The sequence below is a fragment of the Zosterops lateralis genome (genome assembly GCF_965231275.1).
Source record: "Zosterops lateralis genome assembly, chromosome: W".
Lineage (NCBI taxonomy): Eukaryota > Metazoa > Chordata > Aves > Passeriformes > Zosteropidae > Zosterops > Zosterops lateralis.
In genome coordinates, this window is record NC_139801.1 from 5,816,926 (window position 1) to 5,844,840 (window position 27,915).

Below are 27,915 nucleotides of genomic sequence, written 5' to 3' on the forward strand. Positions count from 1 at the left end.
TTCTTCTGTCATTTGTTAAAAGAACAAAAAACCAACCCCATACAATATTCAGTTTCTGGGTTTAGCATTTCTATTTTCAGTTAATACCTTGTAAATTCTACTTCCTGCCAAAGCAGGACAGCAGAATTTCAGGTAAGCCAGAGAACGAAGTGGGCACCTGGAGAGGCCCAGGCCACCCTGGGCCAGCTCTCCCCTCCCCACAGGGCCCCTTTGGAAGGACTGAGCCACCCTCACCCTGCCTTCACTCACACAGGAAACTGAATTTCCATTTGATGTTTCCCCTGTGCATGATCTGCTTTTATTTTAGGTTGTGGAGGAGAAGAAGGAAAAACACAAGAGAGGGGCCATGCACCCAGGAGGGTAAGTGAGCAGGGGACACCAGGGTGCTGCTGCTGTGCCCCTGTCACAGGTTTTATGTGTTCTTAGAACACATCCTCACACTGAACACGAGGGAACTGAGCACCTCCAGCTCACCTGGGCCAGCAGCAAGAGCAGGGCTTGGTGGAGGATCCATCCAGGCTGATCCATCACCTGGCTCCAGGGAGGAGCAGGAGGCATGGCAGATCCCAGCTCTGAGAGGGTTTCAGGCACGAGGCAGCAGCAGGGACAGTACCCACAAACTGAGCCCAGCCAGGAGCTGCTCTCAAAACATCTCCCCCACCCAGCTGGGCTTAGGAGCTGCTGTGGGTTAAACCCCCAGGATTTGCTAACAAGGATCCACATTGGATACCTCTAAGCAGCCTCAGGTGAGGAGCCTGAGCACTGCTGAGGGTGATGAGCTCTGCTGAGGCTGTGGGGTAGAGCCCACCTGTGAACAGGGTAAGGGGCTGCTCCCTTACCCCCAGCTCCTGCAGGTGTTCTCATGAAGCAGATGGATACCCAGCTGCCCTCCAGCACATGGAAAATGCTTTACCCAGGATGTACCCAGTTCTAACAAGTTGATTTTTGGATGACTGCAACTCTTACCTGCTGCTCTGACTCATTAGACACAAATCTTCATCCAGTGCCCCAACGTGGCTGATTTTGGGGGTACCCGTGTGTCCTAGGATGACTATGATGCTTGTATCTCCAATCGTCTGTTCTGTGTGTTCTGTACCTTTAAGACTGGTTCTGGAAGTGAGCAGAGAAAGAAGAAGTGCACAGTTTGTTTTGGAAAACTAGTCACTCCTCTGCACTTTTTCTTCGTCCTTGGACTGTGTGTTCATCGAATGCACGGGCAGCGGTCAGAGTTTTTTTTCCTTTAAGTTAGTCCAGCTAGCTGGGGAAAAAAGATTCCTAGACTGTTTTTTTTTCCTTTTTCTTGGGATTGTTTAAATCTGCTCCGGACTGAAAACCCAGAGGAGCACCAGGAGCTGCACCTGTGGCCTACTGGGCCTGGACCTCGGCATTTTCCAGCACCGAAGGGACTGGGACTGATAGAGCTGAGAGAGCTGAGCTGACTCACGGCAAGGACTTGTCTCAGTTTTGCCATCTCTCTTCGGAGCAGCGAGAGGTTCTATTGTTTCATGTTATTCATTTCTTATGTTTGTGGACAGTTTGTTTGTTAAATAAATTGTTTTTTCCACTTTTCTCCGAGGAAATTCTTTTCCCGGACCGGCTGGGGGGAGGGGCCATTTGGGTTTGCCCTCCTGAGGAACCCCCATTCGGAGGTTTCCTCCCAAATTTGCCCTAAACCAGGACACCATGGGAAAATCAGGGGGAAAAGCTGTTCTAGGGGAAAAGGAGGCTGTGCCTGTGGAGAGTCTCTCACCCACTCCCTCGCAATGAGGGGGAAGCAAGCACAGAGCATGCAAACCCAAATTTCCTCTTTCTGGAGATGTTTTTAGCATCCTGCTGGTTTTTTACACAGCACATGGGGCTGAACTCTGTGATGCTGCTGCTTGGGATTTCCAAAGCGCCGTTTCTCACATTGCTGAGTTTTTACACCCCCTCCCCTGCTCCCCAGTGCCTCTGGGTGCCCTGGCTGAGCCCCCTTGCTGCTCCCCACCTTCAGCTGGGCCTTGGGGACCCCTCATGCCACAGGGAGAGGCAGAAAGTGCTGTAAGTGCCTCCCGGCCCCAGGGCCAGGCTGGAGGGAGCAGGGAATGGAGTTCCAGGAAAGTTGCTGTGTGATGGGGATGGGTAAGGGCAGGAGCTGGAGGGCAGAAGGAAAAATAAGATGTGCATGTGTGGAAGGGCTGGGGGTGCACTTTGTCCTTCCCTCTGTGTGTCCCATGGCCCAGAGGTGGAGTTAAGGTGGGTTTTCCCACCTGGGAATGCAGCCAGAGGAAAAGGAGCATGATTGAATCTTCCTGAGTGGGTGACAGGAGCCCCTGCCAACAGGACAGGAGAGACGAGCTAGTTTAAATTGATAAGAATTGTTAATATAAAAATATTACTAATTGTCACTTCTGAAGCATAACAGGATCATTTCATGAGCCATTTTACTCCACTGCTTGGGTTAGATGCTCCCTCTTTAAAAGGAAGGAAGGAAGACATCTCAGTGTCCTTGGCGAGAGAAAATACAAAAATAGACGTATTTCCTTTTGTGACAGATTTTGTTTCCACTCAAAACTACTTCAAAGTTTTGGTGCCATCACACCAGCAAGTGTTGAACATCATTAATAAGTGTTCACATTTTGTACCTAAGCATTGGGAAAAAAAAAAAAAAACAGCAGGGACTGCATCAGATGTCATTTTACCTTTAAAATCAAAATTTAAAAAAAATAAATTTAGAAAATTAAAACATTTTAAATTAAGTAAATGTGCCTTTGGCATTTGGGTTGGTACCTACAAACTTCTCCCACTTAGACCTGCAGGATAATTCTTCATGTGGAAGCCAAAGGCAAACCTGAGAGGGTTTGGGCAGAGATTAATTTCCTCGATTTATCAGATCTGGCTGAGATTTTTGTGTCTGACACATTCAGATAACATCACCTGTTTAGCCTGCAATTAAAATCCACCTCCAACCTCCTTAGTACTAGTTCTGGTATTACCTACAGCCCCAGATGTGCACAGTGGGTAAGGATAGGCTTAGAAAAAGCAGCTGTGAAAAGGTCAGATTGGATCAAATGCAGGTAGTTCTGCAAAGGACAGTTTATGTCCTATTTTTAAAAGTGAAATTAAAAAGTTGAGCCTGGTTTGGTGAAAGCCACTGACCTGGGACTTCCACCCCATGACACAGAGGCAGTGGCTGCACTAGGGGAAAGGTTTGTGTGCATATAGGTTACACGAGGAGTAGATTTCCTTCTGTCACCTGCAGCTGGGGAGGATGGGAATGTTCTGAGGGCTTTCCTGGGAAGCCAGGGGAGTGTTCCCCTCAGGAGTTTTTGGGAGGTGAGAGTATCCTGGTGAGGGAGGCAGGTCCAGCTCTCACCAGATCATCTCAGCACTGACCACGTGCTGGGACACAGGAAGAGCAACACCCTCAGGTTTGTAGCAGAAAATGAACATGATTTCTATTTATTCCTTGGTGGTTCTGCACCTCCACTGGACAGGGCATGGTGCTTGCTGGTCAGCAGAAGAGCTGATCACCACCAAAGCCACACAGGTTTCTGCTGGAGAGAGACCAGCTCTTTCCAGCTCTCCCATAACTCTTGCTCTGTTCCTCCCGTCTCCCAACAATGCTCCAACTGCACCTTTCTGTCTTCCAGCTTCAGGGCTGTAGTAAAGCATCTCCTACACCCCCAGCAGGTGTTTCCAAATAGGGAAGGAGTTTCAGTTTACCTTTTGACATTTTAGGAAGTTTACCTAGAAACTTCAATACCCTTCTGACAGGGATTGGCTCAGCACCAGCACAGGAACATGGATTGGGCTCTGAGAGTGTAACTCAAAGCCTCTTGGTGATCTTATTGGCAGCAAGCCAGGTTTTCCCTCCTAAAACATTCAGTATTTAGGAAGGAGCACAAAAGGAAGTAAGGGCTTTTGGGAGTTGTCTTAGCAAGGTGTCAGAGGTTTTCTGACACCTGTGTGCAGCTTATAATTTTCTTTTCTGTAAAGTTTGTTATTTTGATATTTTTCCTTATTAAACCTTTTGATTTACAAAACACCTCTGAGGAGCAGTCTCACTCAAATTAATTATAGCCACTTCTCTGCAAAGACTGGTCCCTCAGAGATTGATACATTAGCATGTTGCTTATTAGACTCTGGCCACGTGTTAATCAGTATCACAGGGCCACAGTTGTTGAACCCCTGTGTTGAGAGAAGAGGCTGAAATGCCACCCAAAAGGTGACAAAGACAGCTCCGGTGAGGAATTGTCCACTTGGGCACACAGTGATGCTTTTCCCAGTGTGGATCCCTCCTGCCCATCATGCAGGTGACCCCAGCGAGCTCTGACCAAGAGCATGAGAAGGGCACAAGAGCAGGACTGGCATTAACTCCCCCCATGCCAAAACTCCCCATGATGAGCCAGTGACCAGAGCCTCCCACACGGATTCCAGGGCTGGACTGTTCTCTTTGGATCCTGAGGCCACCCTGGCTGCAGGACAGGTGGGATGGATATGTTATGATGCCTGGGCTGAGCACAGAGCCAGAGCACAACCATGAGCAACAGCTCCAACTGCAGCGAGACAGACCTCAAGCCCTCCTACACCAGTACCTACACAGTGATCCTGATCCCTGGGCTCATCGGGAACACCCTGGCCTTCTGGGTCTTCTATGGCTACATGAAAGAGACTAAAAGGGCCATGATATTTATAATCAATTTAGCCATTGATGACCTATCACAGGTGCTGTCCTTGGCCCTGAGGATTTTTTACTACCTGACAGGCATGTGGGAGTTTGGAGGAGGTCTCTGCATGCTCTGCTTCTACCTGAAATATGTCAATATGTATGCCAGCATCTACTTCTTGGTGTGCATCAGTGTTCCTCATGCCTCCCTTCAAATTCAGTGACTGCAGGCATGTCTGTGATGTCTACATCAGCATCATGGGCTGAGTTGTGGTCTGTGTGGGCTGCCTGCCTTTCCCGCTCCTCAGGATGCAGCACCAGGATGATAAAAACACCTGTTTTGTGGATCTTCCCATCAAGAAACTCGACCTCCCCACCTCCATCACGCTGATGACCATAGGGGAGTTGGTGGGGTTTGTGACCTCCCTGCTCATCATCCTGTACTGCTCCTGGAAGACAATCTTATTACTAAAAGAGGCACTCTGCTTCCTGGGACCTGGGTGAGAAGAAAAAGGCTTTAAAGATGATCCTCACCTGTGCCCTGGTGTTCTTGATTTACTTTGCACCATATCACATCAGCTTCCGGCTGGATTTCTCTGTGAAAATCAGGCAGATCTGGGAGGGCTGCATGCAGATCTTGGTGTTCTATGCCGTGGCTTTGTGCCTTGCCAGCCTCAACTCCTGTGTGGATCCCATCATCTACTACTTCACCACGGATGAGTTCAGGAGACGCCTCTCCAGGCAGGATCTGCAGGACAGCATCCAGCTCTCTGCGCCTGCTTCAGTGCTGCCATTTCCAAACTTCAGCTCCACACCTCCTCATGGTACCTAAGACAACAAAAAAGAAAATGTGACTATCATGCTCCAGAAGAGTAATCCCTGGGACTCCTCCACACCGCTGCCCCGACTTGTCTCAAATCTTCATTTGACTACAGAGGCTGCCTGGAAGACACCTGCAAAATAAAAAGGTACACGCTTAGCATGCTGCTGCATACTGCTTGCCTATGAGTGACCCTGCCTAAATGCTGACTCACCTGCTTGCATCTATTCCTTGGCATGTCTAGGGCAGCAGCAGCACTTGCAAAGAATCAAAGCAAAAAAGCATGCTGAGATACTGTGAAAACACAACCTCCCCAATTTGACTGAATTATGCCACATCTATACCTTAAGCCTGCACCCACCTGGCCTCTGTCATCCTGGGCTGGGACATCTTGCAAGTGGACCACCTAAAATAAAAAAACAACAGTGGATGCTTAGAGTTGCACCAGAAATTGAGACCTGAGCAATAACAACTGCTTTTGTCCACCAGTCACTGCTCACCTTGCCCACTTCACCTTGACTGCTGATATCCGGCTTTACTTCCTAAAAATAAAGACAAAGAACAATGCTGTAACATAGTCACCACTTACACTTCCCCTGCAAAGACAAACAGTGACTGAGCTTCTTGGGGGAACCCCCTCACCTGGGATGGGATGATCTGCCATGGATTTTATCCATCTGCATCTGAAAGAAAGTTAGGAAAAAAGTCAAAGTGCTGCAGGATAACTTAACAGTTCCAGACATCTTCTGTCAATCTAGGAATATGATCTAGAGTCCAACTACACCCTACACTACAAATTTCAAGTCCCCAGGACTTGTCCTATTACACCTACACCAGGCTATGCAGCAGGGCAGAGCAGCTCCAGGCCAAATACATGCAGACACTTGTGACACAGGAGATGATAAATGAAGGGACGCAACAGGGAGACAAAACTCTTGGCGAGAAGAATGACAGCAAGGACTGAGAGAATGTGGTATGAGATGACTGAGGTGAGACCGATGGTGAGCCTATGAGGCTCAGAGAACCCTGGAGGAAGAAGATGCTAACAGAATGACTTATTCCAAGAACCGCAAAGATGGATGTCTGAGAATTCTACGGTTGGAATTCTCAACTTATCTTTGCATTCTTACAAGTCCTAATCCGCTATAATGGATCGTTGCAGGGCACAGCTGTTGATACAGCTCAGAACAAGACCTTAAAAGACATCCGACTGATGCTTCAAAAGAGAGATGCGATTCCAATGCCTGTCCAAACTCACGAATCAAAGGTTCCAAAGTATCGGCACCGGGCTGAGGAATGGAGAGATGCTAATAATGACACCTGGCATTTCCAATAGGCTGCTCAAAGGGCTAAGGCAAAAGACATGCCACACGAGATGCCCAAAACACACAGAGTGCACAATAAACAAGTGACACAACATGCCCCAGGACTGCTCTGCTGTTTTGGTTTTAAGTTTGAAGTGGGTAGAAACACAAAATTTATGTAGTGGTCGTACGTTTGGTTTTGTTTGCTAAATATAGTGTAGTGGTTTGAGTGTTTACTTTTTTTTTATCCTTGTGAGATAGGATTAGGAGAAGTAAAGTAGGCCTAAACTTAAAGTTACAAAAATAGTTTATTTATACACACTTGTCTTGGTTTGAAAGACAGGTATCTGCTAAGGAGGGGCAGGGCTTCCCTTTGAATTATTAAAATTTAAAAAATTAAAGGGGGTTTCTGTTGCCCTGATTTTTCTTGCTTTCAAGTGTTTGAATCTTCACAGCATGATTCTCACACTGCTTCATGAAAACTATATGTATTTTTAGAAATTATCTATGTGTTTGTATAGTTGTTCTCTGAGAGGAGAACTTGATTGATGGTAAGAGTGAACAATGAGGTCCATGAGGTCTAACCTTCTTGAGCCAATCTTTGGCTTCTGTACAAAGTGTATATAAGTTGATGGAGTCAGAAAATAAAGAACCTTTCCATATCTGACCTGCTGCTGCCTGCTGTCCTCTGTGTGGGTCCGCACCCACGCCACAGGTTTCAGGCAGAGGTATGGGAATAGGAATAACAGTTCTTTACCAGTATGTATAACAAAGCCAAACAAACAACAACTACAGCAATAATAATAACAGAACCAGGAACCTCGAGGGCTTTGTTTCACAAAGTCCAGGGCAATCCAATCTCTCAGAACTCTGAGAGCAACCAAGCTGGAACGGTAGAAAAATCCCAGGCTGGTGGATGATCAGAAGCTCTGTTGGTGGTAGCTGGAACATCAGGGATGTCCCAGCAGGGCCGTGCAGGGCTACAGCGTAGCAAAAAAACCTCAAGGCAGTGTCAAAGAAACAGCGGTGGCAGGACAGGGCCAGCCCAACAGGGCAGGAGGAAGTGAGCTCAGTGTTCTGGGCCTCACAAGCAGATGGTGGTAGATTTTCTTAGGACTGGAGCTGGTTGGGACAGCGAACTCCTACCGCAGCAAGCAGCAGCCCGCCCATGTCCTCTCCAATGCGATGCTGAGAGCGAGAGAGGGCGAAGCTGCGAGAGGGGGCGAAGCTGCCCCCAGCCCTGTCCTTATCTCCCCCTCTGTTGGAGTCCAGGACATCCCCTTGGATGACCTGGGACCTGGGAAAGGGAATTTCAGCCCCGGACAGGGGGGTGTGGAGCCGGTCCAGGGAAATCGGAGACCTTGGCACAGAGCCCAGGAAAACACTGAGTTTGATTTTAGCCCATGAGAGAAACTTCCGACACAAAGAGAGGAATTGCAAATCACCAGGAAGTAAAAATAGTTTAGCACAGTAGAAGATGCAAAATTCAGTAGTTTTAGGGCTTTTAGAATAGAGGTAAATGGGGGACAAGATGGTGGGATTTGAGTGGTACCTCATGTCCCTCTCCTTCTTCCTCGTCTTCCATCTTCTGGGGTGGTGATGATACAAGGTAGTTAGAGTGGACTGGGTGAAAGTAGAAGTGACCCTCTTAGTGTAAGCACTAGGCATTGGTAGAAAATAGTAAATAACCTACACGTAGCTATCTGTATAAATGTAAGGTGACGCCCCATCGGTGGGCAGTCGCCTCATGTCCCAGCTGCTGTCCAGACCTCGGCTGGGAGCAGAGAAAAACTCTGAGATATCAATTAATAAACAATACAAGAAACCTGAAAACAAGGCCTTGAGGACTCCGCTTTTTTCTACCAACACGACTCGGGGCTTTTAGAGGGCCAAGGACTTTTAAACAACCTTAATCTTGGGTGAAGAAAACCAACCCGAGACCCCTCCTGACTTTTGGCCACCTCTTTGTTTTGGTCAAGCACCCTTAAGCATCCAGTACTTAGTCTCCTAATAACTCATGGGGAAAAATTCTTTAGAGTAAAAAAATAACAAACCTAACCCCCAACAACACTAAAAGAATGACAAAAAATGAAAAAAATGAATTTTTAAAACACTTCTCCTCCCCCTACAAACTGCTCACTTTTTCACAAACAACATAGACATAACTTGTGATTTTCAGTCCGTTTTACTATTTAAACATAATCTTTTATTACTTTGGGAGAGGAGTCTCTCCAGAGTCTTATGGAGATATTTGCTACAAGAAAAAAGTTTGGTTGCTCCTAATGTCACAAATCTGCAACAGCCTGGAATTTTTGCAGATTGTGCAGTCCTATCTATTAGTAGCCTTTCCTTTGGCTACTCATAGGCCTCTCAGTGTATTTGGGGTACTGTTTAAGAATGCTTCTTTTAGTATAAAATGAGAATTCTCTTCTTCTATTTCTAAAATTGTCTCTATCTCAAAAGAAATGGAGATCTCCTTTTACCCCAGGAGCAAGAGGCTTACTCTGTTCAAAATTTTCAATTAAATCTCAATTATATTAATCCACAACCTTTGACTACAACCAGCATTCCCCCATACAGCATTAAGATATTACAATAGTTTATTTCTTCATGATTTACACTAGAGAAGTCCAGCTAAAAATGTCCACTTTTTCAGTCTCTTCTTCCAATCAGTCCTTTTCACTCTCGCTCCACTGACTTCATGCTGTGTTTTCTCTATGTTCACTGTGTGTCTTTCTTCTCTCTCTCAGGGAAGGGTTAAGCCTTGAAAGCTTCATTTTGCCAGGTAAGGGTTAAATCTGCCCAGCCTTGTGATGGTCATGTGATCTCTGCCGGGCAGCAGCCTCTCTGGCCATGGGATCTTAGAGTGGCCAGACTTTCTCTCTTCCTTTCCTCTCCGCCTGGGAGTCACCAGAGGGGGGAACCCCACCCACCCCTCGGTGACAATCAGGGCAGGCTCAGCCCAACCAGGTCTATAGATGTTACCAAGGGGCCTGGTGGACATTCCTTCCCGGCTCGCTGGCTCCAGGGCAGGCCTTAAAACTAGCTGATGTTAAGCTGTGGCCTCCCCCTCCCTCACCAGGAATTGATGGAGGCCAGCCGGTCCTTGGGCCAGCTCCCCTGCCTAACAGGGGGAGTGGCAGGGCCCAGCTGGCCTGGGCCCCTTGGCACATCCAGGCCCTGAGCTGACTCCCTCCAAGGAGGGGGAAGCGGCAGGGGCCTAGCTGGCCTTGGGCCGTTCCTCAGAGCGGCTGCTAGGGCCAGTTTTTACTTGCTCTTCTGGCTGGAAGGAAAAGGGACTGGCTCGAACAGAGTCTCAGCTTTATATGGGTATTACCAAAAGTCGCATTTAGCTTTCTCAGTGGTCAAACCATATGTCAGTAGCTAGGAATTGGCTTCTGATAGGTCTCTGTCCTTTCCAAAAAAATTCTATGGTCCTGACAGGGCAATATTCCATATTCCTCTTTAACTAAAAACCAAACTGTATTAACCCATAACATCTGCTTTGCACACCTCAGCATTGTGATCAAAAGTGAGATTTTGCCTTTATGTGGCCTAAGGGGCCACTTCTTGGACATCCCTGTCTCTAAAGCTGACTTGAAAATTCTTCCTGGCAACTCCCAACCCAGCATCCCACTTTTATCCCCTCTGTGGGTCGTAGTCCTCGACTTATCTCTCGGACATCTTGGGATGCAAATCCATGACAGGTGTGAAAGAAGGCCGCCTCACCATCTGGGAAGTTCCTGCCATCACCAGGCTGTTGTCTTAGTCAGCTACAAGAAAGAAAACCAAACATCAGTGCATGATCTTAGCAGCACATTGGCCAAAAACCAGCAATACTGCTACTCACCATTTCCTAAGAATGCCCAGGTCCTCAGGCAGCACACTTCAGCTGTGCTCGGAGGCTGATGCTGACATTACAGGGTATACCTGGGTTAAGAGGAGACAAGGTGATTTGGCATTGCTGAAACTTGAGTGGACCCTTGCTCCTCCTCAATTCACCTCAACTCCTCATCCATTCCTGAAGGCTACCTGGATGACACCTTCAAAAAGAAAAGGTAAAGGCTACATCACAGGGTCCTGTAATACTTCTGGAGGGCTCACAAGAGAGGCGAACCAGGTCTGTTCGCGGAGTGGACCACCTGAAGCACACAAACAACAACGGATGCTTAGAGTTGCACCAGAATGTGGCACCTGTGGTAATGCAATCCCTACACCTCTAGCAGGGGCTTCCAAATAGGGAAAGAGTCTCAATTTACCTTTGACATGTTAAGAAGTTTATCTGGAAAGTTCTGTGGATTTCTCCTTGTAATTGGCTCAGAGCCAGCCCGGAAGTGAGGACTGGACTCTAAGAATGTAACTCAAAGCCTGTTGTTACTCTCATTGGGCCAAGGGTCAAAAAGGCCATCTAAGCTATTAAGTACTAAAGAGAGAGAACAAAGAAATTCCACACTTTTCGAGGTGCTGTAGCAAGCAAGGAGTTTGTGCTGTGCTCGGCTTTTGTTTTGTTTTTTCTACTATTTTCCTTCTTTATTAAAACCTTTTTGATTTTTCAAGGCACTCTCAATTATGTTGTCTCGCTAATTATTATAGCCCCATTTCTGCCAGGCTGGCCCTCAGAATGTGGGTAAAACCCATAGGCACCCAAGCAATAACAACTGGTTCTGTTCACCGGTCGCTGCTCACTTTGCCCACTTGACCTTGACTCTTGATATCTGGCATTACTTCCTAAAAATAAGGACAAAGAACAATGCTGTAACATAGCCACCATTTACACCTCCCCTGAAAAGCTGAACAATGACTGACCTTTGCGGGGGAGAAGGGGTAAAACAAAATGGAAAGGCATGTACCGACACAGGGTCTGAAAGTGTTGCATTGCCAAAGTAGTTTCCATCCAAAATCACTTGAACGTGACCTCCTTCTGCAAGAGTCTTGGTCATATTGGACTGGCGGTTTAAATGCTGCAGACCACCTGTAAAACACAAAAAAACAAATGCTGCTTATAGTTTCCCCACTAATACAGCAACTCCGGTAGCATCCAATTCTGTGCTGGAATCTATACTCATCTCGATCGCCGGTACTCATCTGAGCATGGTCCCCATGGTGCCGACACCTGGCCATGCCGAACGCTTCACATCTTCAAAATGAAATGAAAAGCTGAATGATGAGGTAAACATAGAGGAGAAAGTTAGGCTGTAGCTCGGATTTTGGGTGCTGATCCGCCTCGTCTCCATACTCCTCTGGCCTCCTGCATTTGTATCAGGTTTACTGCATTCCTATCCCTCTGCCTCTGCAAAAAGATTATTTGTCAAAGTCACTCAGACACACAGGAAAAGCTTAACCTTTCCAAATTTCTAATTTCTCAAAGCAAACGGCCTAGAATTTAACAACAGCATGCATTAAGACAAATTACTAGAAAACTGCGAGACGCTGCTGTACCGCTCCCCCTATCTCTGCCCAACTCTGCATGGACTGGCCACGGTTGCTTTGTCCAAGCTGTGGCTCAGGTGGCTAAGCAAAACAAAATATTACCTGTAAAGTCTTCTTTCTACTCCACCTACACCCCAATCTATTCCACAGAGCAGAGCAGTTCCAGGCTAAACACAAACAACACATTATGCTACAAACGGTGTGACACAAGGATGATAAAAAAAGTTCCCAGCAAGAAGAATAATGGCAAGGACCGAGACGATGCCAAAAGAGATGACTGATGGTATGGCAATGGTGGATAGAGAAGGCTCTAAGGAGCAGAAGAAAAGACTAACAGTGACCTGTTAAAAGAACTGTTGGTCACAGTGATCAATATGGCTGTTAGACAATGTTACACTTAGAATGCTCCCCATATCCATACAATCTTACAAGCTCCAGGACATTACAACTCATGGTTGGAAAGGATGGATGGTGATACAGCCAGGAACAAGGCCTCAAAACATGTCCAAGATGCAACTCTGAGACGTGACCGAGCCCGCTGGTAAAAGAACAAATTATATCGGCATCGTACCAAGAAGTGAGAATGTTCGAGAATCTAGAGATGACAGCTGACACTTGTGATAAGGCCCTTGAGGGAAAAAGGCAGAGATATCTGATCCAAAGGATCCCAAAGACACACTAGACAACACAACACAGACTGGAACTGTTCTGTGCTGCACACCCTATGGCTGTAATCAAAAGTAGAGCTGCTCACTTTAGCTGTCCTAAGACGCCCCTTAGAGGACATCCCTTTCCCCTCTGCTAGTTTTTAAATCTGTCCCAGGAATTTCCAACCTGCTACCCCACTATCATGCCATCTCCAGGCCATGGCTCCTGACTTATCTTTTGGATGACTGGTGACACGAATCGACATTGGAGCCAAAATGAGTCTGCCTTGGAAGGCCCCATGATCGCAAATTAGCCTCTTAGCTACAATAAAGAAAACCAAAATCAATGTATGAGTTTAGTGTTGTGTGGGCCAAATCCCAACAAGTCGGCTACTTGCCCTCTCCTAAGTGTGCCTGGGTCCTCAAGTCTCCAGCTTCATCCCAAGTCTAAGGATATGACTGTTATTATGATTAGCACCTGGGTTAGCGAGAGGCAAAGTTACATGGCATTTCTGTGAGTGCAGTGGATTAACTTGTGGGCTGTAAGACATGTAAATGCATCCATTGCACTTGTGAAAAGTCTTGGGGGGCCCTCAAATGGACACTGTTTCTCACCACGCTGCCTTCAAAACCCCCCCACAATAACTCCTAACCAGGTACCCTGCTCACCCTTCCTCTCCTGGTCACAATCCTCAACTTACTCATCAGAAGTCTCAATCTCAAACATCATATTTGACATGGGGCAGATCCCTTTTGTGACACGAAATCTGCTGAAAAAATCTGTAGTGTCATATTCGACACAACCTGGAATTTCAGGAAGCTGCACTCCTTAAAAAAAGGCAAGAACAAAACCAGAAATTACAAAAGCACCTTACCATCCCTGAACACACAAGCCAAAATCATGAACCTAAATACTCCCTGTGTGAAGCCAAGGATACCGATAATAAGAGAGGGTTGAACTGAAGCAAACGTAGGTCCAACCACTATGGTTAATCCTACAAAGTCTGTCTATTTCATCTAAAATGGTAGGTTATATACTCTTTCAGATAGTTTACAAATGCAGACACATTTTCATTGGCACACAGCAGAGGAAAGAATGTAAACACACATTGTTTGGTTTACCCTTAAGGTGGCTTACACCTGCATGCTAACAATTCTATTCAATGACCTTCAACATCCTATTATCTTTCCCAAACACCTTAATATCTAATTCTAACTGCGCCACAGCTAACTGAGAATTTTTTGCTGTGTCACAGGTCTTGGGCCTCAAGTTTGGCCTCATGTTAAGCCTCAGTCAAGATAGTTCAATATCTATATATAAATCATGTTTTCTTTCCCTAAGAAATTTAGCAACAGATCCCCGTTTTTTCTTTTGAACTACCTAGACTGAGTTAAAGGCATAGCTAATTATATTTTGTATACACTTTAACACATAGGACATAACTATTTATATAACTTTAATAACAATAAAAAAAGTTTAAAATAAATTAAGTTTTAAATTTAATTAGCAAAACCATATAAATTGAGTTATTTATTAAAAGAAGTATTAATAACTATAAGGTTTTTTATGTTACTTTTTAGCTGTAAAAATTGTTTATAGATTAAAATGGTTAAACAAATTTATATAACATAAAAAAAACCCTCAAGTTATAAGTCTTTGCACACAAGGCAAAAAGATGGTTGTAGTTTTGACATTTGTTTAATTCTTTGTGCTCATTTTTTTCTTTTTAAAGCTGTTAAAGATTTTGTTTTTAACATGATTTTTACATTCATTGCAGGAATTTTCTTGTGTTTTATATTTGTGAAAACACAAGCAAGCTCTTTGCCATAGGTTAGTAAAAAACTGTACTTTGAATTGAAAATGTACAACCCTTATTTAAATTTAAAATTTATCAAAAAAAATTTTAGACACAACAACTGAAATTTTTTTTAAATGACAGTTAATAACTGTTAAACAATGACACATGTAAATTTGAATAATTGTCAATTACCAAAATGCTGTTTTATTGTCCCAGATTTTGCAATAGTTGAAAAACTCTTTTTCAGTGAAGACCTGGGTATCTTTTTCCGAGCAAGGCTCCCAAATTTATTTTAAAAGTTGGTCCAGCTGTTATATTTATAAGGTCAAATTGTCAAGTCAAAGTGACTTGTATTTGGTTTTTTGGTGCAGAAACATCTGGGTTTGTTGGTGATCACATTTTTTCTAGTTAAAGTTAAGGTGTGGCCAGGACCCGGCTTTATTTAGAGTGATATCCTTTAATACATTTTTAAAACAAAGCTTTTAACAACGATAATTATAAAATGTTTAAATAATTAAAAAACATTTAAAATTTTTTGAAGTATATTATGATATAATTTACAGTACTTATTTTAAACTTAACTTAAAACTTAACTTATTTATTTTATTATCTTATTTAACTTATTATTTTAAAACTTATTTTAAAATAAAACACAAAAACCTTACAAAATAGCTTACAACCTATAATCATTATAATATTATTTATTTATTTACAAATTTTTCAGTTTTATCACAGTTGTGTTTTTTGAAGCTTTTTTATTTTTGAAAAAAACCAACTAATTTTTCAAATTAAATTAGCATATCTTAATACAATTTACATTTAAAACCTACATATAATAAAACTTTAAATTTATAAAATATAAATTTATTACTTAAACTTTATCAATTTTTATCTTAAATTCAACTTTGTTTAATAAATTTTAACCGATATTTAAAAAACTTAAACTTAAAACTACATAAAAATTACTTTTATTGTTAATAAAATATTAAAACATAATTTAACTTGGATCTAAATACATCAATATTATAATTAATTTTTTTTTATGTCATGACAATAGGTTTTTTGCTTGTGATCATGCTGCTGCTTTGCAAACATCCAATGATTTTGAGATTTTTGCTCTTGAATTCATAAAACCTGTAACTTTAATTTATTTATTATCATTTTGCCTGAATGTAGTCCCTTCTAACCTGAGGGTTACTGTCATCCGTGGCATTTTTTCCCTTTCTCTTTGTACCTGAAGGGATGCAACTTATTGTATTTGTATCAGTGTTGCTTGTAGGCAGGGTCAGGCTCCCCGGCATTTGGTCTGAGGGGGTGACACCTTGGAGAAACTCTCCGCCCTGGCCACTTCTGCTCCCTGCTTGCACTGCCTCTGCCTGCCCCGCTCCTGCCTGTGCCGGCTCCGCCTGCCGCTGCTGTTGCTGTGCAAGGCAGGGCTGGCTCCCCTGGCACGGGGGAGAGGCGGGGCTGTGCCGCCTCGCTGCTGTCTGTGCCTTGCACTCTGGTGTTGCTTGTGCCAGCCCGGCGCCGTCCGCGGGGGTGTCCTTTCTTGACCCGTCCACCGGACGCTGCCCTGTCTCGCTCTCTCTCGCCCGGAGCAAACTTGCCGCTTGAGCTTCATCTCGCTCGCTCTGTTCCTGTCGCAAGGGTTTCTGGGGTTTGTAGTACATAGTTCTGCGCCTGCGCTGTGCTTCCTGGTTTTGTGCCTGAGCATGTACCAGCCACAAGGGCTCTTGGGATTTGTAGTTTCCAACTCTGCGCTTGCTCTATTCGTCCCACACTGCTCGGATTCCACTGTCCCCGGCAGCCACTGCCGTCCGGCCTGCACCACCGCCACACAGCCCACGCCAGTGCTGGCGCTGGGCTGCTGCCATGTGGTGAGCGCTGCGCTGTTGCTGCGGGGCTGTGTCGGGGCTGTTCTCGCTGACACAGTCGCTCCACTGTAGCTGATGTGTGAGGAGGCAGGCCCCCTCCCTTCTCTTCCGCATGGGCTTTGCTGCAACTAAACGCAAGTGCCGGTCTGCTTAACTTTCCTTTCTTCTTGGCCCACAGGGCTGACTGCTTTAACTTACTCTCCTTCAGTTTTTCATCTCTCATAGAGAGAATATAATAAAGAAGCCACACTGCCATGCTAAGGTTGGCATTCATTTTGTTTTTGAACTTTTTCTGAGCTGTTTCCCCACTGCGGCTTACCTTTTCGCCATGGGATAGCACTGACGCTTTTCAAATGGCTGGCCTGGTGGCTCCAACCCTTTCGCTCCTTCCGCTCAGTGCTCCGGTCTCAGCTCGCTCCGCTTTCAAACCGGTTCTGCTTCAGGTCCAAGCAAGGAGGCTTAACGAGTCCTTAATGCATCTGAGCTAGAACTCCTGCGGTTCTTCCTGCATGCAAGGTAGAATCCGCCCGAGAACTCTCACCACAATTAAAGCAGAGCTCTCATAACACGTCTAGACGATTTTCTGCATTTAAGCACACACATCTAAGCGAAACACATTTAAGCGAACAAACGCATTTAAGCGAAGCGGTCCCTGTTCGGGCGCCATTATGAAGCCAGGGATACTGATAATAAGAGAGAGTTGAACTGAAACAAATGTAAGTCCAACCACTATGGTTAATCCTACGAAGTCCCCCTATTTCATCTAAAATGGCAGGTTATATACTCTTTCAGATAGTTTACAAATGCAGACACATTTTCATTGGCACACAGCAGAGGAAAGAATGTAAACACACATTGTTTGGTTTACCCTTAAGGTGGCTTACACCTGCATGCTAACAATTCTATTCAATGACCTTCAACACCCTATTATCTTTCCCAAACACCTTAATATCTAATTCTAACTGCGCCACAGCTAACTGAGAATTTTTTGCTGTGTCACAGGTCTTGGGCCTCAAGTTTGGCCTCAGGTTAAGCCTCAGTCAAGATAGTTCAATATCTATATATAAATCATGTTTTCTTTCCCTAAGAAATTTAGCAACACCTGTGTTCAATGCTATTTTCTTCACAGTGTCTTCAAACCTTCTGTTGCTTTAGATGCCCAAAAGCACCTGCTGGAAACAAGCTGAGATAAGATGAAAGATCCTCTTCACTGAAATGAGACAAGATCCCTTATCCCAGCTGATCCCAGAGAATGAATGAAGGCCCTTAGCAAAGGCTGGGGTTAATATACCCCTGTTTGAGCCCACCTCTCATTTCCATGACACCCAGGAAAAGGGAGGAGGCAAATCCCACAAGGTATAAAAGCCCTTAGAGGCACTGTAGCTGTTTGGCTCTTCTGACTTAAATTGAATGAGTAAAGGGTTTGATATAGAAGAAAACTCTTCAGGGAAATGGCAACACTTTCTTTTTAGCTACAACTACTTCAAACAAGAGGGCAGAAAACTGGTAAAAAATATAGCTTAGTGTTTTGGTAGCATAGCTGGGTAAATTGGATAATTTGTTGTTGACTTACATAATTATTCCTTAGTGACTACTAGTTAGTACTCCACATGTGACTAAGAAGAGTGGAGAATAATAGTAATGATATGAATGGTGTAAGTCTCATTAGGACCTCTAGGGCTATCTACATTATAAATAAAAATAAGAAAAATAATAGACTCCTGAGCAACATTAGGGTTAAGTATGTGCCAGGCTCACTCCCATCCGAGATATTTGGTACTGGGGGACAGGTAGAAGTGCCCTGAAATGCAGTTTTAAACCCTTAAAATGCTGAAAAAGGCAGAGCTTCTTTCAACTGAACCCCTTAGAATGAGGAAATGGGGTAGTTACCTCTACTTAAACTGATATAATGGCAAATAAATGGCTTCTCCCCTTTAATTTGATCCTCTAAAATTTTTGGAAAATAGGGGTTTCCCTCACTTTAAATCTCTCCAGTGATGGAAAAAGGGGGATTTTTTTCCCTCAATTCAAACCATTAAAAAGGAGGGACAACTTGTCTTTCCCCTCAATTTAAGCCTTAGAATGATTTAAAGGGAGGAGTTACCCTTAATTCAAACCCATAAAAAAAGCATTTTCAAGGTTTTCCCTTTCCTGAAAAATAATGGAAAATAGGGATTCCCTGTCAATTAATACCTCTAAAAGCATTGAAAAGGCAGGGTTTCCTTTGATTGAGACCATTTAAGTCGCAGGGGAAGCAGATTCCCCCACCATTTGAACACAGACAATTATGGAAAAGGAAGCTTTTTCCTTCTATTTAATCCCCTTTTCTCCTAATAACCCCTCTCTTTTCTGGAGGCACTGTGGAGGGACTGGAGGCTCTGGGGAGGGACTGACAAGATGAAAGGGGAAAATTGAAAGCTTCCCTTTGGGACCTCACATGCTGCCCCACCTACTCAGGTGCTGCCCCTTGACATGAGGGCTTTTCCCTCGGCATTTTCTTGAAGCGATGCTCCATGCCCAGGGGCACCCAGCTGCTCCCCAGCTCCTGCTGGATGCTCCAACTGTCATTCCTGGAGGGACACTCGGGATGCCCCAGTTGGCCCCTCTGGATTAGCAGCTCCCTGCACCAGTGTACCCAGGTAACCCTCTGAAGGCAGCTGGTCACAGCTGGAGCTGCTGCATCTTGGAGTGAGAGGTGAGGAGGAGAAAGGTCCTGCTGGTTTTTCCCTCCCCTGCACAGCCCTTTGTCTGCCCCTGAAACACTGGAGGGCTGGGATTTCCTTTCTGTGGAAAAGAACCATCCTTCTTGTCCAGGTGCCTGTGGCCAAAATTGGGATTCTGCCTCCAAAGTTCCCTATGTCCTAGGTTTGTAATTACCAAGGAAATTCCCCCCAGATCGTAAGCAACTAGCAGCAATTTTTCCTCCACAATCATTACTGAATTGTGCTTCTGTTGAAGTGTTTGACACACCCCTTGAGGGGTCACGGGTTTGGCCAGGTTGTTTATGGCTAATCCTGACAGGCCCAAACCAAACCTGAGCACCCCCAATCACTGGTCCACCCTGAATTTCAGTGAAATATTGATATAGTTTATAAGTACTCCCTTTGCCTGCTACTCAGTCTTTCCCTGTGCATCCAGGGAACAGATTCACTCCATCCTTTGTTCCCAAATGCTAGCTTTCACTGACACAGCTGTCGTGGTTTGAAAGCAAAACGAGTGAGAGGCTCCAAGTCAGAGATACAATTTAATAAGAAGAAAGGTAAAAAGTAAAAATAAATAAATAAATGCAATAACACAAAAAATCACTGACAGAGTCAGAATACAACCTGAGCAGGATGGTGGAAGCAGTCCAGATGAGGTGCTCTTCCTGAAGCAGTGATCCTGTAGAAAGGTCTTGGTAGCTCTGGTCCTCTGGGAATCCAGTAGGTAAGGGCTGCTTGCACTGTCCCAAATACCAGCTTATATCCAGGTGAGAATACTTGGCTCCTCCCCCTGGGTGGAGCATCTCACAATGGGATGATGAGTTGTGAAGTGGGTCCTTGATGGCCCATTAAACAGAGATAACCCCTGGAGGGAGTTACCTGTGAGTCATGGGCAAGGCGTTGATGGGCCATTAACAGAAGACAGCCCAAAGGCAGGGGGCCTGGGAAGAACACTGCCCCACTTGGTTTAACAGTTCATGAAAGATGGTGATAGAATAAATACTTTGTGTACATCCTACACTACAACCCAGGACAACAACCTAAGCAGAAAGCTACTACAAGTGTTTGCTTTTAATGTAAAAACTTTTACTACATCTGGCCGTATGATTAAAATAAATACGTATATTGAAGGTCATTGGGGGAAAACTTTTCAGAGAGGAAAATTATAATTTTGGTTGCACAGATCCCATTTTGACAATATTGCATTCTTTTGGGATTGGGAATCCTGTCCATATAAGACATCTGAAAATTGGTATTTTGTAATTTGATATTTTGCAATTGGAACACTGATATTTTGGAACTTGATATTCTGGCATTTTGAAATAGAATTATTTTGGTATTTTGGAACTTGTTCTGCTATTTTGAAACTAGATTACTTTGGTATTTCTGAACTTGCTGTTCTGGTATTTTCAAATGAAGACTTTGAAACCTGCATTTCTGATATGTTGAAACCTGGTTTTCTGTTATTTTGAAACCAGGTAATACTGGTGTTTCAGAACCTAGTTTTTTGTAACCTGAGGGTTTTTCTCTTTTTGTAGGCTGTTTTATTGGTGTTTTGCTACAAGAGTTTTTAATATCTTTGTGTCCAGGCAGGGTTGGTATTTTGTACCCTGTGCATGGCAGGGTCCTGTGGCTTGGAGCAGACTGCCTCCTCCTAAAATTGCGAACGGCACAGGATATCTCCCAGACCAAAGCTGCCACTACCTAGAACTCTGGCTGCCCTTGGAGTGCCAAATACCTCCTCCAAATTGACATCATGAAACTCAGGGGCCGAGTTTTGTTTTACAGGGAAAAGGGCCAGCATTCATGTCTGGGGGCCTGTGCCTGGGAGTGGGCTTCTGCCTGAAAAAATTGTGAACGGCGCAAACTTTACTAGTCCTAATAACATGGTGTGAGAGCCACGGGCTTGAGGTGTCCAAAGGATCCGTCCTAGATGTAAAAAAGTGGGAGCGGGCTGGCTGACATATCCTTTCAGCAGCTTTGACAGGCGCTGAGACCACCATTAACATTATGAAACCCTGGAGGCTCATCATGAATTTATTAGAACAGTTGAAGAGAGAGTGTGATACAATGTTACATGAGGCCAGTGTGTAATGAGCCCCACAAAGATGTGTCAAGTTCTGAGGGTGTCCAGCACTTCTCAGAATGGCTTAGAATAATTGCGAGACAGCTTATCAGGTGTGCTTTGAAAAGCAAACGGTTTTAATAAAAGAGAAAATAACAAATGGTACAGAAACAAAACAAAAGCCGGGCAGGGTGCAGAGAAATTTCTAGCACCGGCTAAGGCACCCCAAAAGGCCCCAAACAACACTGAGCTCATTCTTAGGTATACAATGATCAGGAAGAAAAATTTGGCTTCCTGCCCAATAGAAACTAGCTGCATTTCTGAAGAGCAGCTATAGAGACCAACAAGTGCATCTGTGCTGGCACTGAACCAACCACAGTGAGCGAAGAACAGAAAGTTCTGGTGCTTCTTAAAAGTCAGGGGTGTAACTGAAATCCCTTTTCTTTATTTGGAAACATTTTCTTGGGTGTGGAAATGCACTGCAACATCTCAACTTTTTTAACTATATTACAGAAAAGAAAAAAAAGGAAAAAATAGTTATCTTGAAAATTTCCCACTCTTTTTGATAATTACATTGGTGCTAATAACTCATTGCTTTATAATTTGGTTCTGTAACTCAGCTGTAGTATTTATGGATTAAATTATTTTAAATTTGTTACTCTTCCTTCTTTTCTAGCCAATTATTTTAATTATTATTGTTTTAAGATTAAAAATTTTAGTCTCTTATTGCTTTGGAATTATAATTTGCTTTTTAGTCTCGTGATTTTTTCAAGTGAATTCTATTTCTCTTCTTTATATAGAACTGGGACTACAAAACTTTTTAAAACCTTTTAACATACTATTTGAGAACAATATAATAACATCAACATGACAGCAATAACATATAAAACTTCTTCAGTATAAAGAATACTTTGCTGAGTACTCCAACTAGTACAAACTTCATAAAAACTCAGTCTGCTTCGAAAATTCTCTAGTGTCTATACTGCTGGTTTGTGTCAAAGTGTAGTTCTTTTGAAGCCATAGTCTGTGATCACTCAATGTCCTTTGCATGTTCTTCAGGTTTTTTTCTGCTGCTCTTTCCTTCTTCTGTTGTTGTGACTTGACATCTTTTGCAGGGGCTCATTCAGAGCCTGCCCCTGTGGAGACAAACACGACCTCTCTCCCTGCCACAAAGGACAGGCTCCAAAATTTGTCCTATTTCTGGATTTTTTTATGAATATGAGAGGTTAAAAAACATATATATAGCTTTGTTCAACCTTTCTATAGTAGAAAGCATCTCTACATACTCCCCATATTTATCTTTCAAGGAGTGTTTTCAGTTATCTGTGTGCTTTTTCTATGATAGATTGGTCTTTTGGAAGAATTAGGTATGTTTGTGTTATATTAGATGCTTTTATGTTTTTTTCTTTTATGTGCTGAGGGCAGAAATTGCCCCAGAAAGCATTTGGCTAGAAAGAAGTATGTGTTTGAATATTTTAAATGACTGATATTGTGTGATATTTGTCTGCTTTTAACTTTGGGGATTTAACCCCTGTTTTTATGATATAATTAGTTTTTTGGCAGTCTGGATATGATTGTATTATTGCTTTGGCTTGATTTTGCAATATGTGAAACATTTTTTACAAGTGCTGGTGCATTTCAATAAAGGAACTCATGGCTTAAACTTGTTTCATTTAGTTGTGTGCTTTGGATTGTCATTGTCACAAGGTTTGTTATGGCATTGTTTTCTTAATGTGTGATTTAATGTGTGATGGGATATGTGTGAAGAAGTAAAGTTGCTGCTGAGAAGGAAGAAGAAGATTAATATTTTAAGTAAATTGTATCACTGGTCACTATGAATTTCTTGAGCAGAGATGTCTTTGCTTTTTTCTACTAAACCTGTAACATAAAAAGAATTGATTAAAAGGAACTATGAACTTAGAAAAACATGCAGAACAGCTGTTAGTTTGATTTTGAGATATGGCTTTTAGACTTTCTTAAAATCTGATTTTTATTTTTTGGTGTTTCGATTTTTACTATATGATTACGGTTGTGAAATTTTCTTGGTTATTTGTAAAAATTTAATTGTTTTTAGGGGTGTAATAGATTTTTTTTAAGTTTTTAAATTAATTTCTAGAATTAATTTAATAATTAGAGATTTTTCTTATAAAATTTATAAGGGTAATTTGCAAAAGTTTGAATTTTGAAGTAATGCTGTCAAATAAATATATGTGGGCAAGCAAAATATTTTTTCAAAATTTTTTCCTGAAAAGGAAAAACATTTGGGAATTAGCTTTTATAATCAGCTTGTGATATACATTTTTGGGCAAGTTATTACAATTTTACTCAATTGAAAAAATGAAAAAAAACTTATTTTAGAATTATCAGATGGTTCTTTTCTTGAGATTTCAATGGAAGATTAATTTATAAAGTTGTGGATTTTCTCTTAAAGCTGTAAATGAAATAAAAAAGAAGGCTAAAGTTCGCAGTATTTTTAAGGTATTTTGAGCTTCTTCGGTAATTTTAATGTTATGTCTTTACTGCAAATCTTGTCTCTGGTGCCGCTGAGATGGTATGGTTGGCTGTTGCTTCCTTATAGAGTTCTTTTATTTTTGTAAAGGTTATCTGTTCTCACTGAGGACTGCTTCTTTTCCTTGCTGCAGCTTTTGTCATTGAATTGCAAATGAGGTTTTGTTTTGTCTCATACCTCTTGTTTCAACCCTCCCCCTCTGCCACTGCTGCTTTGTTCTTTCTTACTGCTTTGGCTTCACCCTGCTCCCACCTCTGTTTTGCTTTGCCCTGTGCTGGCACTGAGCCAACCACGGTGAGCGAAGAACAGAGAGTTCTGGTGCTTCTTCCTTAAAAGTCAGGGATGTAACTGAAATCCCTTTCCCTTATTTGGAAACATTTGGTTGGGTGTGGAAATGTACTGCATCAAGAGCAGGAGGCAAAGATGGCAGAGGAATTGCTGCTGGCGCTGCCCCCCGAGGTGAGCGGCGAAAGTGCAGTGCCTGGGGAGGCATGAGCGTGAGAGGAGGATGGGCAGAGAAGTCACAGTGCGCCACGAAACTGCCCTGGATCGCACTGCTGCCCCCTGCAGGGATGTCACCATAGTGGAGCATCCCCCTGTTGCCTGGGACCCTGTCACCATCCTGGGCAGGGACACGCTGCCAGCGGGACACGCTGCCAGCGGAACACGCTGCAGCTAAACTGTGCTTTGCTGCATCTGCACAGACCCCTGAAATCGCCATTGGCCGCTTTGCCACCCCGTGCTCTGCCGCCCCGTGTCCTGCCAGACTGGCAGAAACCCCTGAGACTGCCCCCAGCTGCTGTGAGACTGTGCCCAGCAGCTGCAAGATGTCTGGCTGCCGCAGAGCCACGCCTGCTGCCAGCCGCTGAAAAATGGCACCTGCCACAGGCTGCTGCCAGGCGCTCAGGGGCTGTAAAGTCCCCGGCTATTGCCTTGCTGTGCCTGCTGCTCTGTGCTTTTCTGTGCCATGCCCTGCCATGTCTGCTGGGACCCCTGAGACCATACCCAGCCACTCTGAGGCAGTGACTAGCTCCTGCCAGGTGCTCAGCTACTATCACAGTTTAGGCACTTCCGTGGTGGTGCCATGCTGTCCCCTGGGGACAAGTGGTCATTTTGTTTCCATTCCTAGCTGTATGGGGGGCTGCATGGTTCCCATGGTGATGGAGCACCCTACAGCTCCAACTAGGATCAGCACGCGCTAGGACCACACGCACCCCCTGCTACCACACGCATACCAGGACTGCCTCCTCATGAGACCGAGGTGGCTAGCTCCAAGTCCACGCCTCTGTGGGGCGTGGGTCTGCCTCCATCCAGCTGCCATGGGGCATGGCTGTCGTCCCTGAATTTCTTGCTTTCAAGTGTTTGAGTCTTTGCAGCAGCTTCTCACGCTGCTTCATGTAAACAATATTTTATTCTTAGAAATTATCAGTATGTTTTGCATTCTTGTTCTCTGAGAGAGAACTTGACTGATGGTCATATTGACCAATGGAGTCAGGAGGTTGTAACCTCCTTGGGCCAATCTTGGCCCTCTGTACAAAATGTATATAAGCCTTTGGAGTCAGATAATAAAGAGCTTTCCATGATTCACCAAGCTGCTGCCTGCTGTCCTCTGTGAAGGTCCACTCCCACGTCACAATGTGTTGCCCCTCTAAAAGTGTGGGGTAACACATGGCTGCGCCTCCAACCCAGCCTCCAGGGGCGGGTCTGGGAAATGCATCACAAGGAGTTCCTGGAGACGCAATACCTGGAAGGGACGCTGCTGTCCCGAGCCCACCGCCCCGCCAGAGTTGAGTTCTCCCTGGATTACATACTGGCAAGGCACGCGAGGGAGACCAGCAGAGAAAGCCAGAGCCATCGTTCCCCTGTGGAACACCACGATATCACCACCATTGCTGCACTGCCAACAGCCCTGCCCAATCCTGTGAGCGTCTGGCAAAAGGTAAAACAGGCAGCTATCGCAAGTGGGGACTATGAAGGGACAGAACTCATTGATGTACCCATGTCGGGAGGCTGGGAGTCTGAGGACAGGACAATTGCCATTTATCCAGTAATAAGAGGCAACGGGACTGCTTCTGACAAGCACACCCCCTTCCAGTGGCCAGTTCTTTCTGAACTGCATCAGCTAGTGGCCAAGCACAGTTTGAGTTCTACTGCCATTGCTAATATGCTACGATTCCTAACCATCAAGGAGGTAACTCCTTTTGATATAAAGCAGTGTGCCAAATTAATGTTTACAACAGTCCAATATATGGTGTTCAAAACTGCGTGGGAAAGCAGTGCTGAAAAACAGGAGTTAAAAAATCTAAAGGTTCCATGAGAAGACCCAAGTTATGAGGCAGGGGTCCCTCAACTTCTGGGATTACAACCAGTGGGGGATCCCTGACTCCAGGCTAGGCTGCATCCATTAATACTAGCACAGGTGAAGGAATTGGGACTGCAAGCACTGTTTAAGGTAACTAACATGGCAAACCTGACCCAAACATATTCCAAAATCAGACAAGGAGTCAAAGAACCATATCTACAGTTTATAGAGAGATTACAAGATGCTATGGAAAAACAAATTGCTAATGTTGAGGTCAGAAATCATCTAATTTTATAATTGACAAAGGACAATGACAATGAAGACTGTCAAAAGGTCATTGAGCTGCTACGTAATGAAAATCCATCACTAAATGAATTGATAAATGCCTGTGCTAAGGTTGGATCTAATTCTCATAACATGACCATGCTAGCAGATTCCATAGCAGCTTCTGTAAAGGTAACATCTCAATGTAACAAGTGTGGACAACGAGACCACCTGAGAGTCAACTGTACCCACAAGCACACTCTAATGGGTACATGTCAAGGACAAAGGAATATGACCATTAATTGTGATTGATATGGGAAAGCTGGTCACATGGCCAGGAAGTGCAAATGCAGTCTATACTAATAATCTTTTAAAGAATACTTTAAAAACCAACGTGAGGGGGAGACACATGAAAACACAAGTATCTCCTCAACTTCCTGTGCAAGCTTATGCAACTGGCTCACAGGAAGGACTCGAGGAGCAGCTGGAATGAATGTTTCCACCTCCATCTCAGTAACTATTACCACCTTAAAGGTACATAAAGTCCCTCTCAAGGCACAGGGCCCTATTGGGAGAGGACTGAGTACACTGTTAACTGGAAGATCTAGTGCCATCTTGCAAGGCATCTATGTGCACCCTGGTGTTATAGAAGCAAACTTTACAGGACAAATACACACAATGGTTTCAACCCCTACTCCACCCATGACTATCCCTGAAAAAAACCAGAATTGTCCAGCTTATCCCTTTTAAATCTTGTGTCCCAAATACAGATCCGAAGGTGCAAGGAGACCAAGGTTTTGGGTCAACAGGTGAACCTCAAGTATTTTGGACCCAGGTTGTTGGTGATCAGAGGCCCAATATGGTGTGTATTGTCACGATGCCTCAGGCAAGACCCTCCCAAAATAAAGGTCAGTAGCATGATTGACACAGGGGCAGATGTCACCATCATCTCTGCCATCACTTGGCCTCCGTTGTGGCCCACCGAACCTGCGGGATCCCTTGTTGCTGGCCTCAAAAGGAACAAACAGAGCTGTTTGAGCAGCAAACTCATTTTGGTAAAAAATCCTGAGGGAAAAACAGCCATGATCCGATCTTACATCACTGCAGCACCACTTAACCTGCGTGGGAGAGATGTTTTATCTGCTTGGGGAGTCTGGGTGGGAATGGATTTTTAATGGGGACCACTGTTTTAAGGGGCGTGAAATATCCCACACTGTAGCATCATGTAGCTACAGAGTTGATCATGTCCAGGGAGGTTGCAGCTGCTGCCACCAGCAGGGGAAAGAATGAAACAGGTCTTCCTTTATTTAAGCTTGAGAATCCATTTATTTACCCTCAGAGCCAGGGAGGGAGGTGAAGACGAAAGACCAGGCAAAGGCAGGGTGGTGGTGTTTTTATAGGGCAGAGCAGGGGTGGAATTTAGGGTTTGGGTCAAGGGAGGAGTTAACAAAGGGGGGTAACATCAAGTTCCCGCCTATTCGGAACAGGAGCGTTCCACACCACACTACCCCTGAAATGGCTTATCACTCAGTCAGTGTGGGTACCACAGTG

The 27,915-nt window shown here is 44.2% G+C and overlaps 2 long non-coding RNA genes and 1 pseudogene across 3 annotated transcripts; 1 reads left to right on the top strand and 2 right to left on the bottom strand.

Moving 5' to 3' along the window:
- The first annotated feature begins 4,521 nt into the window (after positions 1–4,521).
- On the top strand, positions 4,522–5,480 carry LOC310922075 (putative G-protein coupled receptor 174; annotated as a pseudogene). The gene has a single exon. The product of its transcript is annotated as a putative G-protein coupled receptor 174 (transcript).
- A 284-nt stretch (positions 5,481–5,764) lies between these two features.
- Positions 5,765–9,714, bottom strand: LOC310922025. The gene is made up of 4 exons (XR_014592274.1): positions 8,325–9,714; positions 6,111–6,151; positions 5,969–6,010; positions 5,765–5,874 (listed from the first exon to the last, which is right to left on the bottom strand). It is a non-coding gene; the product is annotated as an uncharacterized lncRNA (long non-coding RNA).
- Positions 9,715–9,838: 124 nt separating this feature from the next.
- Positions 9,839–11,743, bottom strand: LOC310922023. The gene is made up of 3 exons (XR_014592273.1): positions 11,623–11,743; positions 10,623–10,702; positions 9,839–10,545 (listed from the first exon to the last, which is right to left on the bottom strand). It is a non-coding gene; the product is annotated as an uncharacterized lncRNA (long non-coding RNA).
- Between the last annotated feature and the right edge of the window lie 16,172 nt (positions 11,744–27,915).